The 17,422-nt window shown below is 46.3% G+C and overlaps 3 long non-coding RNA genes across 3 annotated transcripts; 1 reads left to right on the top strand and 2 right to left on the bottom strand.

Moving 5' to 3' along the window:
• Positions 1 to 1,471: 1,471 nt before the first annotated feature.
• On the bottom strand, positions 1,472 to 9,293 carry LOC144335236 (uncharacterized). The gene is made up of 2 exons (XR_013405904.1): positions 7,612 to 9,293; positions 1,472 to 3,003 (listed from the first exon to the last, which is right to left on the bottom strand). It is a non-coding gene; the product is annotated as an uncharacterized LOC144335236 (long non-coding RNA).
• Positions 7,292 to 12,150, top strand: LOC144335240 (uncharacterized). Its single transcript, XR_013405916.1, has 2 exons — positions 7,292 to 7,418; positions 9,724 to 12,150. It is a non-coding gene; the product is annotated as an uncharacterized LOC144335240 (long non-coding RNA).
• Positions 11,037 to 16,898, bottom strand: LOC144335232 (uncharacterized). Its single transcript, XR_013405896.1, has 2 exons — positions 16,735 to 16,898; positions 11,037 to 11,328 (listed from the first exon to the last, which is right to left on the bottom strand). It is a non-coding gene; the product is annotated as an uncharacterized LOC144335232 (long non-coding RNA).
• Between the last annotated feature and the right edge of the window lie 524 nt (positions 16,899 to 17,422).

Genomic DNA, 17,422 nt, shown 5'->3' with positions numbered 1-17,422 from the left:
TACCTCTGCAAGTACCTCTTTTGACTTACTTCAAAATTAAGTCTAAATCCAGCCAGGGTTTGGCATGTCTATTGCTGCCACTCCAGTGCATGCCACCCAGATTCCTGCAATTGTTCTCCTTGCTTCCACTCTTGGTCCCTGCAGTCCCCACCAAGCAGCCACAGTGATCTTGATCTTCGGATGGCTAAATCAGAGCATGACACTGAAAGAAAAATCCAAGCCCTTCCCCAGGATCTGCAAGAACTGGCCCCTTCCAGTCTCTCCACCTGTGTGTTGATCAGCTCCAGCCACAGTAGCCTTCTTGCTGTTCCTAGAATGGACCACGCTTGCGCTCACCACAGGGCCTGTGCACTTGCCAATTCCTCCATTTTCCTGCCAGGATGTGGTCAAGGCTGTCCCATTCTCATGACTCACACTTCAGCTCACACATCCCTTTCTCAAAGCAGGCTTTATTTTTAAAAAATGTTTATTTATTTATTATTTTTATTTTTTGGGATAGAGTCTCACTTTGCCACCTAGGCTGGGATACAGTGCCATGATCTTGGCTCATTGCAACCTCTGCCTCCCGAGTTCAAGTGATCCTCTCACTTCAGTCTCCTGAGTAGCTGGGATTACAGGCACCTGACACCACGTCTGGCTACTTTTTGTATTTTAATAGAGACTGGGTTTCACCATGTTGACCAGGTTGGTCTTGAACTCCTGACCTCAGGTGATCCACCCTCCTCTGCCTCCCAAAGTGCTGGGATTACAGGCATGAGCCATTGCACGTCACCTAAGCAGGCTTTTATGATCCCCTTTTCAATGTTGCCCTCAACACATGAGCATCACTTTCTTCATAGCAACATTTGAAATGATCATTTTTAGTGGTTTATGGTTTGATAGCTCCTATGAGGGGCAGATCTTATCTATTTTGTTCAGTTTTATGTTCTCAGAGCCTCGAGAGAGTGCCTAGAAAATATTTACGGGAATCATACATATTTTGCTAAATGAATGAATAATGATGACTGTGGTTATTGTAACTTCTTTTCCTTTTCAACAAGCATACCCTGAGATATTGTAACTCCTTAAAATGTCTTCAGTAAGCTTAAAAGACAATGGTAGGTGTTTTTTTTTGTTTTTTTTTAATGCGATGGAGTCCTGCTCTGTCACCCAGGCTGGAGTGTGGTGGCATGATCTCGGTTCACTGCAAGCTCCGCCATTCTCCTGCCTCAGCCTCCCGAGTAGCTGGGAATACAGGCGCCCGCCACCACGCCCGGCTAATTTTTTGTATTTTTAGTAGAGACGGGGCTTCACCGCGTTAGCCAGGATGGTCTCGATCTCCTGATCCACCCACCTCGGCCTCCCAGAGTGCTGGGGTTACAGGCATGAGCCATCGCGCCCGGCCGATAATGATAGGTTTCAAAACAGTATGGCACTATTTTCCCTTTTCTAAAATTTTGTTTCCAAAAACATATGCACACACATATCCATGTTTATACATACACATGCATATAATATACATAACACACACACACATTATACATACCCAAAGCATACACAAACATCTGTAAGGGCATACATCGAAATATTAATTCTTTTCTTTACAATCAAGATACATATGTTTTAAAATCAGAAATAATCTATAAAACAATTGCCATTTCAAAAACATCAAAGTTGAAACAATGTTTTTGATAAAGAAAACAACCAATAGGAAAAGGAGAATGTCCTAGGACCTGAGCTTAAGCCAACGAACATCCTGTTTCATTTTATTTCCAAATTCCTGACAGCCAAAGGGGTCTTGTGCTGCTCCCAGACATCACACGTGCTGGTCTGGAGAGAGGTGCTCTTTCCTGGTGTTCAGCTCCGGGAGGAACAGAGAGAGCATGGGAATGTTGAGATAAAGGGCGTTGTGCAACGTGGTGAACAATGTCCTCAGCTTCGCCAGTGACACTGACACATTCTTCATTAACTATTTGTCACATCCTCCCTCTATAAAAACTAGGGTATAACATCACATCACAACTCAGCAAAGATATTTTTGCATGTGGCAAAACTCAAGTGCTTGCATCCATTGCCCAACTCGTGGACGGAATCACAGATGCTTATACAATGCTGACAGCCTGCCAGGCTGTGTGCTAAGTACTTTACATACATTAACTGGTTTAATTCTCATATTAGGAGATGTGCCCTAGGAGATGGGCACTGTTATATTGCCATCATCATACCCATTTTACGGATGAATAAACTAGGTACAGAAAAGTTCAGCAACATGCTGAAGGTCATATGGCTGGTCAGTGGAAAAGCTGAGATTTGAACCCACGCAGGCTGGCTCTGGCACTCTGGGCTCCTTACCACGAAGCAATACTGCCCCCCAAAAACCAGGGGCCTGGGGCAGTTACACAGTCCTTTCGACTCACACTGACTTGTCTTACTGTCCACCCAGATATGTTGACACTCGATTAATTTAACCAGCCCAGCCAGGCATATTTCACCTGGCACCGTTCTTTAATTAAGCATGGCTAAAGGCAACTGGCTTGTAGGTTTGGCACAGTAGTTTAGAATGGTAGGAATGTGCATTCTGGGGGCAGATTGCCTAGGGTTTGAATCGCAGCTCTAGCACTTTTAGCTGTATAACGGGAAACTTAACTGTTCAAGCCTCAGTTATATCATCTAGAAAATGAAAGAACTAACACTGACGTTGTATTGGGGTTGTGGAGATGAAAGGTGGTCATCACTATGAGTGTGCCTGTCCTAATACCCAATTCTGTTGAGAAGGTATGTGATAAAAATTAGTTATTGAGAGGCCAAGCCCACCAGCCATTCATTTATTCAATTTCCTCTTCCATAAAATGAGGAATAATCATACTTACTTCATAGGGTCGTTCGAGTAATTTAATCCAATAATGAATGTACAGTGCTTAGCATATGTACTATCTGTGCTTAAAAGTCAGGTATCATTGTTGTCATCACTTGCTGCTAGTATAACAAGGTGGGCAAGAGTGGAGGCTTGGCCAGGCACAGTGGCTCACGCTTGTAATCCCAGCACTTTGGGAGGCCGAGGTGGGTGGATCCAGGAGTTCAAGACCAACCTGGGAAACATCATGAGACTCCATCTCTACTAAAAATACAAAAAAACTAGCTGGGTATGGTGGCACTTGCCTGTAGTCTCAGCTATTCAGGAGGCTGAGACAGTGGAATCAATTGAGCTCAGGAGTTCGAGGTGGCAATGAGCTATGATCAGGCCACTACACTTCAGCCTGGGTGATGGGAGTGAGACACTGTCTCAAAACAAAAACAAAAACAAAAACAAAAAAAAAAAAGAAAGAAAGAAAAGAAAAAGAAAAAGAAAAAAGAAAAAAAGATTGGGGGCCCTTCAAAGTCACCCAAGCTGGGCTCAAACCATGGATTCTGGGGCAGGTAACATCATCTCTCTAAACCTCATTTTCCTCATCTGAGGAATGGGATAAATAACAGTCCAAATGTGACAGTGTGTGTAATGCTTTGGCATGCTGCCTGGCAATTAAGCCCTTAGTTACTATTCTCTCTAATGTGTGTTTACTGACTGCCCACTTGGTCCTAAGCACCTGTCCGTCTTGGGCAGGAATGGGCTGATTCTCCATCTGAGGAGTCCTGGGCTGGGGTCAAGGGTCTCCATTTGAGGATCCTTGGCTTGTAGACCATCTGGTCCATGGCTGGCATACATACCACACTAGAATGACCAGCTGCCCCCAGGAAAGCCAGCCTGGGTCCTGGCAGAGTGGGTGGGTGGTAGACAAGCTGTCTTGAAGCTCAGGAATGAGCACATCCTAATGCCTCTGAGCTTGGCAGACACCTTTGGGAAGCTGAGACCCATCTTCAGGGCCAGACACCCAGCCCCAAGTCCTGGCCTGAGGGAAGCTCTGGTCGCCAGCACCCCGAGCAGTCACTTTGTGCCTGAACAGAGCTTCCTTTGTGTGGTGGCAGCAGTGGATAACTGCTCCTGGGTGACAGGTTACTCACTGAAGTGCAATCCCTGATTTAATAACTGGAGCAATCGCTAGGCTGCCGCAGCAAGGCTACCGTGTTGGCCTCCAGGGGCAGGTGCCACAAGGGTTGTCACTGTACCCTGGGGAGGACCCCAGAGCCTCCATTCCAAGACATCCAAGCTACATCCATTATCCCCAGTGGGGTTTGAAACTTCAAGAAGGTGCTGGGCGCGGTGGCTCATGCCTGTAGTCCCAGCACTTTGGGAGGCTGAGGCAGGTGGATCATTTGAGGTCAGGAGTTCAAGACCAGCCTGGCCAACACGATGAAACGCCGTCTCCACTAAAACATACAAAAGGTAGCCAGGCGGTAATGGCATATGCCTGTAATCCCAGGTACTTGGGAGGCTGAAGCAGGACAATTACGTGAGCCTGAGAGCTGGAGGTTGCAGTGAGCTGAGATTGTGCAACTGCACTCCAGTCTGGGCAACAGAGTGAGACCCTGTCTCAAAAAAACAAAACAAAACAAAACAAAACAAGAAGGTCCTCAGAAAACCCTGGACGTCTTCAAGCTAATGGATCTAAAGTTTTTCTGGTGCTAACAGCAACCCCGCCCAGCAGGAATTATCATCTGCACTTTGTAGATGAGGAAACTGAGGCTCAGAGAGGTTGAAGTTAAGCAAGTGGCCCAAAGGACCTCAGCCAATCCAAAAGCCTTTCTTGCTGTCCAGTCATGACATCCCTGGTGGTGTTGAAAACAGGGGGAGCCTGAGGGTACTGATTAATCACCACCATTTAATCTCACTGAAAGCAGTTATTAAGTTGGTGCAAAAGTAATTGCGGTTCTTGCCATTACTTTTAATGGCAAAAACTCAGCAACTTTTGCACCAACCTAATACCATGTGGCAGGCTCAGGGCCAAGCAACAAGTGTGTATTGTCTCCTTCCATCTCAACATCACCTCCCCTGAAAGAGATGTCATTATTCCTCTTAACAGAGGAGAAAACAGACCTATGGAGGTTACTTGTCCCTGATCCCACAGCTGGTAAGTGGCAGAACCAGAATTTGAACCCACATTTCTCTGTGAGTAAGACAGATGGTGAATTATTACCACATACTGATTGAAGCAGGAGTTGGTAACATGGCAAGTCTTTTAAAACCCGTTTTTATTAAGTACAATACACATATGTACAGAAAAGTGTAATATACATTATAGAAAAGTGCACCAATCATGAATTTTCGCAACCTGAACACTGCTATCCACCCCAAGGTGCAGAAGCAGAACTTTCCCAGCAACAGACACACACACCCTCATCCCCCTGTCCTGACCGTTATCCTGACTTCTAATCTCATCAGTTCATTTTGTCCTTTAGCTAAATGAAATCACATATCGTGTGTCCTTTTGTGCCTGACTTCTTTCATACATTATGTTTGTGTACAGCAAGTGTGTTTTTCAACGTTTCATTATGAAAGTTTTCAAACATCACAGCAAAAGTTGAAAGCATTTTATAGTGAATATCCTTAAACTCACCATTTAAATTTTACTATGAATGTTGTACTGCACTTGCTTTTCTTTCATAAAGCCATTCTTTTAGACTTTCATTAATGCTCCGACTTCATTATGAATTTAAAAGTAAATTGCAGGCATCAGTACAATTTCCTTAACTACTTCAGCATGCACATATATTTGCTCACAACTTTTATCCTTTTGATGTAAAATTTATGATGAAATGCACAAGTGCTTTTTATTGAGTTTTGATAAATGTATACACCTGTGACCCCAAACTCTATCAAAATAAAGAACATTCCCATCACTCCAGAAAGTTCTCTCATGCCCCTTCCCAGTCAATTCTTTCCCCTCCAGCACCCTAGGCAACCCACTGTTCTAATATTTTTCCACAGTGGATTGGTTTTGCCTGTTCTGAAAATTCATATAAATGGAATCATACCTTGTATAATCTCTCATGTAAGGCTTCTTTCATTCAATGTAACGTTTTGAGATTCATCCATGTTGTTCCTGCATATCATTAATTCATTCCTTTTTATTAATGGGGAGTATTCTTTTGTAGGCATATATTGCAGTTTGTCCATTTTTCTATTGATGGACACCTGGGCTGTTGACAGTTTGGGGCTATTATGAGAAAGGTGCTATGAGCACTCTTGTACAAGGCTTTTTGTGAACATATGCTTTCATTTCTTTTGAGTAAATACTTAAGAGTACAATGACTGGGTCACAGGGTAGGTGTATGTTTAATTTTATTTAAAAATGACAGATCTTTTTCCAAGGTGGTGGTATCACTTTATTGCACCACCAACAATGTATCACTTCACCACCAACAATGAATGAGAGTTCCAGTTGCTCCACAGCCTCATCAACATTTGGTCTAATTTTTTTTTTTTTTTTTTTTTTTTTTTTGAGACAGAGTCTTGCTCTGTCACCCAGGCTGGAGTGCAGTGGCATGATTTCAGTTCACTGCAACCTCCACCTCCCAAGCTCAAGTGATCCTCCCACCTCAGCCTCCCAAGTAGCTGGGTCTACAGGCATGTGTGGCCATGCTGGGCTAAATTTTTCTATTTTTTGTAGAGACGGGGTATCACTAGGTTACCCAAGCTTGTCTCGAACTTCTGAGCTCAAATGATCCACCCCACCTCAGCCTCCCAAAGTGCTGGGACTACAGGCATGAGCTACCACACCTGGCTGGTATTATCCATCTTTTTAATGTTTCTGGTAGGTATGTAGTAGCATCTCACTGTAGTTTTAATTCACATTTTTATTAAAAGCACCTCCTTCTCCAGATGGATACAGTTCCTTGCCAAGGCTCACAGCTTAGCAAGCAGAGTACATGCTCTGTCATGCAGAGTACAGCCTGCCCAATGACCCATGGTAGCTGTGCTTCAGGTCTCCATGGTGCCTACTGGGCAAAACGAACAGGAGTCAGCCCTTGAAGTACTGTATTTATTTTAAAGAAAAATAGCATTTATAGTGGTTGACAGTGGCCTCTGCAGTTAGACTGTCTGGGTTCAGATCCCAGCCTCACCATATACCAGCTGTGTGACAATGGACAAATTACTTCCCATTTCTAACTCTTCATTCCCTCACATCTATTCATAAGTTTGTGGTGAAGATTAAATAAGACAGAACATGTAACATGCCTAGCACAGAAAACACTAGTAAACATTAGTTGTTTTGTTATTGTTCTATCTGAGTAGAAAAGTTACACGCAATTTCTACAAATCATAGAAAATGAAGAAAAGTAGAAAGAAGCTTAAAGTTACTATAACCCTGACACCCAAAGATAACTGTTATTAATATTTGGCACATTTTTCTAGTATTTGTACATAGGATTAAAATTTTTATTTTTATTTTTTTAAATACAGTCTCACTCTGTCACCTGGGGAGGAGTGCAGTGGCATGATCTCGGCTCACTGCAGCCTCAACCTCTTGGGCTCAAGCAATCCTCCTGCCTCAGACTCCTGAGTAGCTGGGACCATAGGCACACACCACCATGCCCGGCTAATTTTTTCATTTTTTTGTGGAGATGGGGTCTCACTTTGTTGCCTAGGCTGGTCTGAAACTCCTGGGCTCAAGCTATCCTCCCACCTTGGCCTCCCAAAGTGTTGGGATTACAGTCGTGAGCCACTGTGCCTAGCCTAGAATTGTTTAAAAACACCAATGGCATCATACTCTGTATACAATTTCATACCCTCCTTTCTATATTTAACTCTATGTCATTAACATTTTCTCATGTCATTGCATGTTCTTCAAAGCTCCACTCCTAAAGGCTCTGGAATGTTCCAGCAACAGGTGCTGCACTGTGTCAGGTGATAAAGCAGTGGGTTGAAGATCAGTGATTCCAGAAACAGCCTTGTATCCTCTTGACTACATGTGATTATTCCCTTGGGACATTTTTAAAGCATTTGATAAACATTATCAATTTGGAGCACCAGGTCAAAACCACATCTTTTCACTTTTTCCTAAATATAAAATTAACACAGTTTGTGAAAAGAAGAAATAATACATGATTGTGAAAAATAGAAAGTGAAAGCCCCCTCCCTCCCCAATAATCTCACTAGTAAAGAAAAATCACTTTGATGTACATGCTCCCAGACCTTCTATTCCATACATATGCAACCATAGATATAAGTATACTAACCCAAGAGTAGAAGGGGATGCTGGAGTCTGCCTGTGCCTGGTTCAAGTCCTGACTCTGCTGTGTATTCACTGTGTGACCTAGGGCAAGTTAATTCACCTCACTGTGCCCTGTCTTCAAAAATTGCTTCATTTGTTTCTGGAGTTATTTTTCAAATATCTCCAGGTTCCTCAACATTCTCAACCCTGAATGGATACAGGAGAGTCTGCTGGAGTCTGTACCTGAAACTGGGCCAGGAATGCCTTAGCCCTTTGGACCAGATATTCCTCTCGTGCTGCTGTCCTAGAGGTCCCTGGACCACAGGCGAGGTTGAGGTTCCCCAGCTTTGCAGCAAGTAAACATTGATTCACTTGGGCACACAGGGTAATTGCACAAATTGCCCATGCAGATGGGTGCCTCATGCCTAGTTACCCAATGCTTACCAAGGTAGGTGTGGTTACCCCAAGACAGGTGGGTGCCCAGGCCTCACCCACTACTTGGAGGCCCCAGTCATAGTCATCATATCAGGGAGTATGGGGGATGCCATTTGGGGCCTCCTCAAAAAAGACACCACCTGCTCTAGCCCAGGAAGTCAAGCTGTGGTTGCCTACCTTGGGACAGTAGGGACAGCTTGCTGGGCTTGTAAATAAATGTGGAGCAAATCACAGTGAATGACCCACACCTCACTTAGGCCTTCACCAGGCATTGCCAAATGCTGCCTTCTCTTTACTCGCCCAGGAGCCCGGGCACATTGGTGTCTTCATTATTTCCGAGTGGATCTTATTCAATAACCCAGGGAAAACCAACAATGTGATTAGTTAAAATCTTAAGACACACTCTGTTTTGTATCTGTAGACTCTACTGAGCTACTTCCTCCGGGAAGAAGGAATTGGGCCACTTGTTGGGTTTATTTATTTACTTATCTACATGCATCTGGACAGTTTTGCATTATGATTCATTCTGGGAAAGCTGTATCAGATGGGACCACATCCAAGGAGGAACCGGGTTGGGAAAGGATGCTGGAATCCCGGAATCGCCTCCTCAGTCACCTCAGAATCAGGATTCTTCTCTTTTTTTATGATTTCTCCTTCACAATGAGTTTCCTCCCCAGAAACCTCACTAACCCTGAAACTTTTTGAACATTTTCCACAGGTAAAGGAGGCTGGTCTTCTGGACTCAGCTGAGTCCTGGGTGACTCAGGCTGAGTCCTCAGGAAAACCCAGGGGCTCAGGATGCAACGTGCAGAGTCCCAGGCCGGTGGCCCAACCTCCTCAAGCCTTGTCTTCTCATCAGCAAAATAAAAAGTTCCCTCTCAGGGTGTTGCAGTTTTCGATACAATCACACTGTGGATCAGGCTCACTTCGGGGCCATTGCACATTCTGTTCCCTTTTTCTGAGACACAATTCCTCTCTTCCCATCACCACTCCAGCCTCTCAAGTTGGTTAACACCAACCATCCTTCCAGCTGTAGTTTAAATATCATTTCTGGCCAGGTGCTCATGCCTGTAATCCCGGCACTTTGGGAGGCCAAGGTGGGCAGATTGCTTGACTCCAGGAGTTCAAGACTAGCCTGGGCAACATAGACCCTGTCTCTACAAAAGTAAACAAAATTAGCCCAGTGTAGTGGTGTGTGCCTGTGGTCCCAGATACTCAGGAGGCTGAGGTGGGAGGATTGCTTGAGACTGGGAGGTTGAGGCTACTGTGAGCTGTCATCATGCCATTGTACTCCAGCCTGGGTAACAGAGCAAGACCCTGTCTCAACATTAAATAAATACATAAATATTATTTCTTCAGAGAGCACCTCAGCCCAGCGCAGATGCACAATTCAAAGCACACACAGTCCCTTGAACTTTTCCTTCTCAGCCTCATCACATCTGTAATTTAAGTAACTCTTTGTTTAACATCTGCCTCCTTGGCCCAGCCCAGGAGCCCCATGGGGTAGGGCTGGGTCTCTGTTGCTCATCCCTCCATCCCACTCCTCATGCAGGTCTGGCACTAGTGGGCACTTGGGAAACACGAGTGACCCTTTCAGAACCCAGGAGATGGCCTGTGGGTCTGGAACCTCCAACACCCACATGAGGCCCTTCGACTTGGCCTCTTGTGGATAACGTTCGGGCCAAGGCCATGGAGACAGTGGCATAAGCCTTGGCGTTCAAGCTGTGCCCCCCCAGAACTTGAGGTTCAGTCAGTTCCCTGATTCTGTGGTCAGATTAGAGGTGGGCAGGCCCAGACAAGCCTGTTCTGGAGCAGAGGCCGCTGGGGCGGGCAAACCCTGAGCCTCACCCACGCTGCTCCGTCTCCGGAGCACATGCAGGCTGCTACACGCCTAAGGAAATGCGGCAGCTGCTCCCCAAATGCAGCTACACCCCGACCTCCATCTTGAGAGAGAGGAGAGCCTGTGGTGGAGAGTGTGGCCCCAGCAGGCACCTGTGCTGATAGGAAAACACACAGACAGGTCAACGAATACACGTACGCGCACGCACATACAGACTCTACTTGGAGACAACTTCTGGGCAAGGCCCAGCCCTCTGCTGTGGTTTTGCTTGGGCCCAAATATTTCTCTTTCTTGATAGGCACAGCCCAGTGGCACAGGGACTTGGTTGTCTGTGTGCCCTGGGGAATTACATTGAGAATAAGAACAATGCCAACAGTGGCAGCTGCCAAAGCTGTCTTTTAAAATCAAAGACTTCTATGTGCCAGGCACTGTGCTAAGTAAGCCCTCTGTACATGACCAATATTTACTGAGGGCCCACTGTGCTCCAGGCTCTGTGTAAGGCTCTCGGGGTACAGCGATGAACAGAGGAAGTATGAAGTTGTGCCTTCCTGCAGCTTATGGTGGGGAAAGGCACATAGTAAGTGAAACAAACAAGTAACTTACATAGCAGGTTAGAAGGGGCGTGTGCTATGGATGGACATAAGGTAGGAAAGGAGGAGAGAGGAGTGGAGTTGGGCAGGGGAATGCTGTGGTTTTTTTTTTTTTTTTTTTTAATGTTTTTATTTTTGAGACTGGGTCTTGCTCTGTTGCCCAGGCTAGGGGGCCGTGGTGTAATCACTGCTCTCATTGCAACCTCAACCTCCCAGGCTCAAGCCATCCTTCCACCTCGGCTTCCCGAGTAGCTGGAACTACAGGTGTGCACTACCGTGCCCAGGTGTTTTGTTTTTTTTTTTTTCTTTTTTGTGGAGACAGGGTTTCATGTTGCCCAGACTGGTCTCAAACTCCTGGGCTCAAGAGATCCTTCCACCTTGGCCTCCCAAAATACTGGGATTACAGGCGTGAGCCACTGTGCCCCACCTAATGTTGTGGTTTTAAACAGCCTGATCAGGCTCCCGGAGAAGGTGACACTGTATCGTCTCAGGTCACCTTCTTAATAAGCTCCTCTGGTCATCACTATTCTCATCCCCATGTTATGGCTGACAGAGCTGAGGCTCAGATGGGGAACAGATGTGCTCAGAGGGTCTCAGTCTGTGACAGCAGAGCTAGGATTTGAACCCAGATCTCCCTGATGTCAAAGCATTAGTTAACCAGACATCCTGCCTTCTGGCACCGTGGCCTGCCCCTGCTTGCCACAGCCCTCGGGGTGCAGGCCTTCCAGGACCGGGGGCTGTGTTCAGATTCCATCTGCTGGGTTACCTGCCGGGAGAGGGCAGCTGCTGAGTCTCCCTAGGGCTGGCATTCCTGCTAGGCATGTGTCTCCAAGTCAGACCTGTTTGGGCTGCACAGCCCAGCCCCTGAAAAAGTTCTTTTGTGCTTTCTCAAAGGGCCTCACAAGAGGGTTAAACGCCCTCACATTAGTGCTAATTTGGGGCTGACTTTCCTATTCAGCCAGGGACAAAGCGGTGTTTGCACAAGGACCTGAGGAATGGGACCACACGCACTGCCAGGGAGCGGGGCTCTGTGCCCACCGCCCTCCGCCCACCCTCCCTGCCCTCACAGGCACCTATTTCTCTCACAGGTAACTGGAGCTCTGCTGGGATTCTGGGTCCGGTGGCTCTAGCTCTGCCCGGAGATCGGAGCAAGTCTTGGCCCCAGTCTTTCCCAGTGAAAACCCTCTATGAAGGAATGGAAGGGCCCATTACAGATCCCTATTGTCATCAACAAGAAATGTTTGTCATAATGAAAAAATAGAAACAACCTAAATGTCAAAGGGGCAAATGGTTAAACACATAAGAACGAACATTCACATCACACAGATATTTAAAAAGAGTGAGGCTGGTCTCTGGGCACAGCAACACAGAAAGCACATACAGCCTGCTGTGAAGCAAAAAGAGAACACTGCAAAAGAATATACACAGTAGGATCCCATTTAGGTTCATTTATTTTATTTTATTTAATAATTTTTTTGAGATAGGGTCTCCCTCTATTGCCCAGGCTGGAGTGCAGTGGTGCAATCTCGATTTACGCAGTCTTGAACTTTCCAGCTCCAGTGATCCTCCCACCTGAGCCTCCCGAGTAGCTGGGACTACAGGTGTGCACCACCACACCTGGCCATTGTGTGTGTGTGTGTAGAGACACCTGTAATCCCAACACTTTGGGAGGCCAAGGCAGGTGGATCACTTGAGCTCAGGAGTTTGAGACCAGCCTGGGCAACATAGGAACACCTCATCTCTACAAAAAAAAATGTTTCAAAAACCAGCCAGATGCAATGGTTCATGCCTGTAATCCCAGCACTTTGGGAGGCTGAGGCGGGTGGATCACTTGAGGTCAGGAGTTCAAGACCAGCCTGGCCAACATGGTGAAACCCCTGTCTTGATTTAAAAAAAAAAAAAAAAAAAACTTAGCTGAGTGTACTGGTGCACGCCTGTAGTCCCAGCCACTCAGGAGGCTGAGGCAGGAGGATCACTTGAGCCTGACGAGTAGAGATTGTGCCACTGCATTCCAGCCTGGGCAACAAAGTGAGATCCTGTCTCAAAAAAAAAAAGTATAAATGTTTATGTATATATGTGTGTGCATGTGTAGGAGACAGAGAGAAGTACATTGAATCATTGAATGAAGAATTTCTGTGTTGTTCTGTACAGTTGACACTCATTACTTATGGTAGTTCTCCTCCTATAAAGTCACTGCAAACACTGACTTCCCAAATACAGAACCATTGCTCCTAGGATAAATCCAAGGTGAAATTCCTGTGAGCCACTGATCACAACATTTTCATCAACCAAGCAACATGTAACCTTGTTTTATGTGTGATTCTGTTAAACACACTTTATTTAGTGTAAGTTGTTGCTTCATTAACATTGACCCCACTATAACTCATGAATGAAGCTTATCTAACGTGTATTTTCTCTCTGTAAGGCACATCAGAGCTTAGGAACACTAGACAACACTTCAGCCCTACACTTAGGGGCCATTTTATTATTTATTTATTTATTTTGAGACAGGGACTGGCTGTGTTGCCCAGGCTGGAGTACAGGGGTGTGATCACGGCTCATTGCAGCCTTGACCTCCCAGGCCTAAGTGATCCTCCCACCTCAGCCTCCTGAGTAGCTGGAGCCACAGGCATGCACCACCTTGTCTGGCTAATTTTATTTATTTTTGTAAAGACAGGGTCTCACTATATAGCCCAGGCTGGTTTCCAACTCCTGAGCTCAAGCGATCCTCTCAGCTCGGCCTCCCAAAGTGTTGAAATTACAGGCATGAGCCACCGCACTCAGCCTTGGGGCCCATTTTAAACAGCAAAATCACCAAAAAAAGCACAAAAAGTGAAAAGTGCAGAATTAAATAGAGCATGATATGACATTTGTTGACTGTATGACAGCTGAAACAAGAGGGCATGGTCTCGCTTTGTTCAGACTCAGCTGGGAATGTAGCATCGGGCAACTCAAAGTTTTTGCTGCTCCATGCATGTGTGTGAAAGACAGTGAAAACCCTGTGATATTGATTTTGGTGTTGCAAATATATTTTAGCAAGCAAGCAAATCTGCAAATATGGAATCTGCAAAGGATGAGGATCGACTGGCGATACTTTTGAGGTTCGACTTGGCATTCTACAAGCTCCCTGGTGCCACGCCAGGCCTCTGGCCAGCTGTGTGACCTTGGGTGTCAATATCTCAACTAGACTTCCTCTCCTTTGCAGAGTCGTTGTGAGAATTAAGTGAAATGATGTCTGTAAAACACCTAGCACAGTGCCCGACACATAGTAGGTGCTAAAAAACCGGCCATTATGATATGGCTCATGCCTGTAATCCCAGTGCTTTGGGAGGCCAAGGAGGGAGGACCACTTGAGGCCAGAAATTCAAGAGCAACCTACCTAAGCAACATAGCAATATCCCCTCTCTAGAAAAAAAAAATTTTAAACATTAGCTGGGTGTGGTGGTGTATGTCTGTAGTTCCAACTTGGGAAGCTGAGGCAGGAGGATCACTTGAGCTTGGGAGCTGGAAGCTGCAGTGAGTCATGATCATACTGGTGACACGGTGAGACCCTGTCTCATAAAAGCAAAAAACAAAAAAAGTGCATTGTTACTATTATCATCACTGGCCCGGGACCCTGTGTTCTATACTCTGGGTGGCAGGGTGGTTTTAACCAAGGTTTGGGGAAGGTCCGTCTGCAGCAGAACTCTGGGCTGGCATCATTTTCATAAATTCATCGTCCCATTCAGCCCCTCTCTGGGTACTCGGAAAATAATCTGAATGTTGAAATTTGTAGGCAATAAAATGATTTCATGACACAGGCCAAATCAGGACTTTTCTCCTTTGTAATGACACCTTTCTCCTCTCCTCTGCTGTGGCCCTGGCTCTCCACTCTCCCCTTGAGCTTCCCATGGGACTACTTTGCATGGATCCCACTGGGTTATGGTTAACATTCAAGAGTCCTGGGCGCAGGGCCAGGATGGCAACTCGCCCAGGGCAGGAAGCAGCTTACACATCAGTATTCCCCATACTCAGCACAGGGCCTGGCAGAGATCAGTGCCCTGTGAAAGGCCATGAGTTGAAAAAATAGTGACCTAGAGTGTACTGGGCATCTCACCCAAACTTCCCTGACACAGAAAAGAAAGCAATGAACAGAGTTAGCACTCAATATGTATTTGTGGGCCGGGCATGGTGGTTCACGCTTGTAATCCCAGCACTTTGGGAGGCTGAGGCGGGTGGATCACTTAAGGTCAGGAGTTCAAGACCAGCTGGGCCAGCATGATGAAACTCTACTGAAAAAACAAAAATTAGCCAAGCGTGGTGGTAGGTGCCTGTAATCCCAGCTACTGGGGAGGCTGAGGCATGAGAATCTCTTGAACCCACGAGGCGGAGGTTGCAGTGAGCCAAGATTGTGCACTGCACTCCAGCCTGGGTGGCAGAGCGAGACTCCATCTCAACAACAACAACAAAAAAAAGGATTTGTGGAAGCAGGGAGGAAGGGAGGAAAAGGAAGGAAATAAGAAGCATGCCTGACCTACCAACTGGATGATCAAAGTATGAAAGAACCAAGAAACAAATGAAATGGAATTCCTCTCGTAGCTCTCATTCTCTGGAGAGCTCTCCTTCTCATCATTGGAAAAGGAGAGAAATTAAATAAGTTGGTCTTTTAAATAATAAGCACTAGCATAATAGGAGTATTTACCATGTGACCAGCTGTGTTCTGTTCATTTTGAGTGTATTAACTAATTTAATTCTCACACCAATTCTAGGAGACGTATTTCTGTGCCCATTTCACACTCCAGGAAGCCAAGTAACAAGCTCAAGGTCATGTGGCTGCTCAGTGGAGCAGCTGGTTCCAGAGGCTGCCCTCTGGGCTGGGATTACTTTGGTCCCTCCGAGGTGTTTCAGGAGGTGGACCCCCGCACAGGTGGTGATGACACAGGCCTGGTATTGTGTCCTGCTCATCCTGTTGCTCAGATCCTCGGGTGTGGACTCCTTTGCTTGCCTCTTGCCCATTTCTCCACAGTCTAGCTCTAACAGACATTTTCAGTTTGATCTCCTTCTACTTCCTTTCCCGTACCCGATGCTGCACCCAACCCAGCTGCTCCCTGTTCCCTGCTCACACCCTGTGCATTCCTGTGTCTAGGCTTTTGCTGCTGCTGTTCCTTCCTTGGCCTGGAATGTGTTCTACCACCCCCGACTCTCACAATCATCCCCACCTCTCCAAGTCCAATTCAGGTGCCACTTTGCCTGTGAAGCCCTTCCTGGCCGTCCCTGTTTAAAATGCATTGCGCCTTGCCCTGCTCTGGGCTTCAATAACTAACTCTTGATCATCTCCAGCCCCCAACATCCCACCCTAAGAAACTCTCATTGACCAGCGGCTGGACTGAATTGCTTCACCCCTCCCCACCCCAGATGTTGAGATTTGGGAGAGCAAGGAGCTCTGTCTAGCTCACATCCTTGTCCCCGCTGCACAGCATAGGACCCGGCATAAGTACACTGACAGTTAAAGATGGTTAAAAGTGACCTACTCCGTGTTCAGTCACTAGCTGATGATGACATGCTGGTGTCCCTCACCTTCCGTTCCAGGATTCCTTCAGGTTCCCTCAATACACTTTCCACTACAATCCTTGGCCATGCTGTTCCTTCCACCTGGAATGCTCTTCCTGCTTCGGCTGCTCAGAGAATCCAGAGTCTTTCCAAGTTCAGTTCAACGTCCCTTCCTCTAGAAAGCCTTCTCCCTCCTTTGCCCCAGAGCTAAATCACTTCTTTTGTGTTGTCTCTGCACTTCACACCTGCCTGGGTGGTTGCTAAGCTATACTGCAGTGAGTTTTCCTGTCTGTCTGTCCCAGGTGGGTCTTTGAGGCTGGGGACATGACAGACCACCTCTATGTCCCCAGGACCAGATACAGTGATTTTAAAGCATTTTTAGTGGTGGAACTCTCTCTTCAAAAGCAAAATCTATAGGTATCTCAATATAAAACAGATACAAGAAAGCAGTTCTTGGCAGAATGGGGAAGGGGGCTGGGGGCAGCCCTGCCTGTGTGACCATCTCAGACCCACCAGGGACGCTCTCTCAGAGCTCTGGAGCTCCCGGGTCTCACAACACAGTGTGAGAACCCCTGACTCAGCACCACACCTGGAATAAGGTCGCTGCTCAACAAATTCTTTTTAAATGATTTGAGGGCCAAACACTTTCAGGATCCAAAGAATGAATTTCTTAGAGTGGAATTTCAGACACCTTGCCTGGAAGAAGAGACGCACTGGGGCTTCGGCTCAGGAGTCAGGGGTTCAAGTCTCAGCCCCATTGCTCCCTGGCAGGACAGGGACCTCACCTCTCTGGACCTCATTTTTTTCATACATAAAATGAGAAGAAAAGTAACACCTACAGGTGTAAGGGCTACCGGTTGTGGTTATTTCTAGGCATTGGGGCTCTCTGCCCCTCTCTTCTCCCTAAATCACATCATTCATGTCCAACTGAAAAAAGACCCACTAGCCAGGCACAGTGG

The sequence above is a fragment of the Macaca mulatta genome, chromosome 1 (assembly GCF_049350105.2).
Source record: "Macaca mulatta isolate MMU2019108-1 chromosome 1, T2T-MMU8v2.0, whole genome shotgun sequence".
Lineage (NCBI taxonomy): Eukaryota > Metazoa > Chordata > Mammalia > Primates > Cercopithecidae > Macaca > Macaca mulatta.
The sequence above is the reverse complement of the archived record's forward strand: the minus strand, read 5'-3'. Positions and strand labels throughout refer to the sequence as shown.